Source organism: Bison bison, unplaced genomic scaffold (assembly GCF_000754665.1).
Source record: "Bison bison bison isolate TAMUID 2011002044 unplaced genomic scaffold, Bison_UMD1.0 scf7180017851448, whole genome shotgun sequence".
In the NCBI taxonomy this organism is placed as follows: domain Eukaryota; kingdom Metazoa; phylum Chordata; class Mammalia; order Artiodactyla; family Bovidae; genus Bison; species Bison bison.
In genome coordinates this window covers 6,649-10,313 of record NW_011482021.1, presented here as the reverse complement: position 1 = coordinate 10,313, position 3,665 = coordinate 6,649, and positions in this window count along the sequence as shown.

Below are 3,665 nucleotides of genomic sequence, written 5' to 3'. Positions count from 1 at the left end.
CGTCACATACAGCTGAGAGTGCCCGGGGGTCCTTCCCTGCCTGGCCCATCCTCTTTCTGTGTGTGCCCACCAAGGAGGCCCAGGGCAGCCACCCCACTCCAGGGGAGGAGGAGTCCCCAGCCCTTACCCACCTGAGCGGTCACGGGGTAGCACTTATCCATCGGCCCCCACACTGGCCTTAAGGTCTCCCCGATGGGCTGTATGACCAGGAGAAAGAGAGAAGGCTGAGGTGACATGTCAAGGTCATGCCTGGTCCAGTCAGTGCACGCTGCCGACATGAAGACTACGGGGGGTTAAGGAAGCTTCACACTAACGAATGAATGATGTCTTTAGACACAAAACACTGCATTCACAAACGAGGACCGGTGCTGAGATAAAAATGTTCCAACAATAATCGCTAATTCTTTTTTTTTTAATTGCATTTTGATTACATTGGGTGTGTTGTGCGTGGACTCTTCATTTCGGAGCTTGAGCTTTTTATTTTTTTCTCTCTAGCTCAGTGCACACGCTTCTCTGTAGTTGCTCTCCATGGGCTTAGTTGTTCCATGGCGTGTGGGATCTTACTTCCCTGACCAGGAATCGAACCGGCATCCCCTGAATTAGAAGGTGGATTTTTAACCTCTGGACCACCAGGAAATCCCTACAACTTCTAATTCTTCAAAAACAGAAATATGATCATGGGAATTAAAAATCCAATCAGAGTGTAGAAGATAAAATTGAAAAAGAGTTTTCCCAGAATAGATCAGGAGCTCCAACAGATAAATCATAGATCTTTCTGAAAGAAGGAACAGAATCAACAAACTGGGGTGGCAGGGAAAGATCCCAAATAAATACCATTCATGCATTATTGAGAATTTTCCCAAAGATGCAGGACCTGAGTTTGTAGAGAGAAGGAATCGCCAAGTGTCCAGGAAAGTGGATGAAGGAGACCCACCCCAGATGATGTCATCAGTAAATATTGAAACACCTAGGATGAAAAGAAGAACCGAAAAACTCCCAGAGACATGAAGAAAGAAGTCTATTAAGTTTCATCAGACTTTTCACCACCAATCTTTGAAGCAAGAAGAAAATGAGGATCTTTAAAATCTGTGAGAAAATTATTTCTAGTCTAAAATTCTGTACCTAGTCACACTGAGTTAAATAAGCAGTAAGACCTTTTCAGACAGGAATAATATCTCAGGACTACCCCTCAGGAAGCAACTGGAGGTTGTGCTCCCTCCAAAATAAAATAACGTGGGCACCCACACGTGAAAAAAGTGACGTACTCACCAGCATGACGGTGAAGGGAGGTCCCAGGAGAGCTGAGCCTCCGACCTCAAGGACGTCCATCCAGGAGGGAAAAGGGTGGAGGGCCCCATGACATATGTCCCCAGGGAAATGATCATATTGATAAACCACCTAACTTGCTTAAGTGTATAGAAAGGAGATTAATTCTTTTTAATAGACAGTTTAGATGGATTAATTATAGGTACAAAGAAAACTAAAGTTTAAAAAAGAGGAAAAAAAGCAAAATTATACACAAAGACTGATGATAGTATACTACATGACTCAGGAATACTGTTTACATAGTTTTAAAATGTAAACCCTCAATATTGAGCTAAACAAAATGACGCCACAAGCCCACTAGAATGACTTTAAAAAAGGAAAATGCTGGAAGTGATGTGGATCAAACGGATCCTCTCGTTCTTTGCTGGTGAGAATGCAAAGTGGATACCAGCACTTTGGAAAGTTTCACAGTTTCCTAGAAAACTAAGTACACATTAGCACGTGACCCCACCACCCCGCTGTGAGGTGTTTACCTAGGGAAAAGGAAAACCTATGTTCACACAAAACTTGTGCATGAACGTTACAGTGCTTGTATCTGAAACTGCCAAAACCAGAAACAATCCAAATGCTTCTCATCTGGTCGGCGGATAGACCGCGGTACATCCATGCACGGGACAGCTGCTCGGCAATGAGAAGGAACACACTACCGCGACACACAACCAGGTGCCCTGTGCTCAGCGAGAGACTCAAAACCACATCCTGGGCACTGCCCTGTGGTCCAGTGGTCAGGACTCTGTGCTTCCACTGCAGGGGGCCCACGCTGGATGCCTGCTCGGGGAACTGAGATCCCGCAAGCCTGCTGCGTGGCAGATAAATAAAGACTAGGTACTGGGATGTTTCCACTGATATGACCATCTTGCAAAGGCAAAACTATGGGGCCAGAAAACCATTCACCGGATGCCAGGGGCTGGGAACGGGGGAAGGGTTGAGTATTAGTGAGTATGGGGGAATTTTCTGAACTGACTGGAGCTGTTCTGTGTTTTGGCTGTAGTGGCAATTTCACAGTTGTATACATGTGTCAAAACTCAGAGATCCGTATGGTAAAAAGAATGCATTTCACTCTATTTGAATAGCTCCTTAATTTTTAAGAAATGAATTAAAAAGAGCCCACTGTGTGGGAAAGGGATTTAAAAGCCACAATGATATAAAAGCAAAAAAAGCAAAAATGATACTTAATTTTTAACAACTAAAGATGTCAAGAATACACAGAAGAACTGCACAAAAAATATCTTCACGACCCAGATAATCACGATGGTGTGATCACTGACCTAGAGCCAGACATCCTGGACTGTGAAGTCAAGTGAGCCTTAGAAAGTATCACTACGAACAAAGCTAGTGGAGGTGATGGAATTCCAGTTGAGCTACTTCAAATCCTGAAAGATGATGCTGTGAAAGTGCTGCACTCAATATGCCAGCAAATTTGGAAAACTCAGCAGTGGCCACAGGACTGGAAAAGGTCAGTTTTCATTCCATTCCCCAAAAAGGCAATGGCAAAAAATGCTCAAACTACCGCACAATTGCACTCATCTCACACGCTAGTAAAGCAATGTTCAAAATTCTCCAAGCGAGATTTCAACAGTACCTGAACCAAGAACTTCCAGATGTTCAAGCTGGGTTTAGCAAAGGCAGAGGAACCAGAGATCAAATCGCCAACATCAGTTGCATCATCAAAAAAGCAAGAGTTCCAGAAAAACATCTATTTCTGCTTCATTCATAATGCCAAAGCCTTTGACTGTGTGGATCACAATAAACTGTGGAGAATTCTGAAAGAGATGGGAATACCAGACCACCTGACCTGCCTCTTGAGAAACCTGTATGCAGGTCAGGAAGCAACAGTTAGAACTGGAGATGGAATAACAGATGGGTTCCAAATAGGAAAAGTAGTATATATTGTCACTCTGCTTATTTAACTTATATGCAAAGTACAACATGAGAAATGCTGGGCTGGAAGAAGCACAAGCTGGAATCAAAATTGCCAGGAGAAATATCAGTAACCTCAGATATGCAGATGACACCACCATTATGGCAGAAAGTGAAGAAGAACTAAACAGCCTCTTGATGAAAGTGAAACAGGAGAGTGAAAAAGTTGGCTTAAAACTCAACAGTCAGAAAACTAAGATCATGGCATCTGGTCCCATCACTACATGGCAAATAGATGGGGAAACAATGGAAACAGTGTCAGACTTTATTTTTGGGGGCTCCAAAATCACTGACGATGGTGATTACAGCCAAGAAATTAAAAGACACTTACTGCTTGGAAGGAAAGTTATGACGAACCTAGACAGCATATTAACAAGTAGAGACATTACTTGGCCAACAAAGGTCCCTCTAGTCAAGGC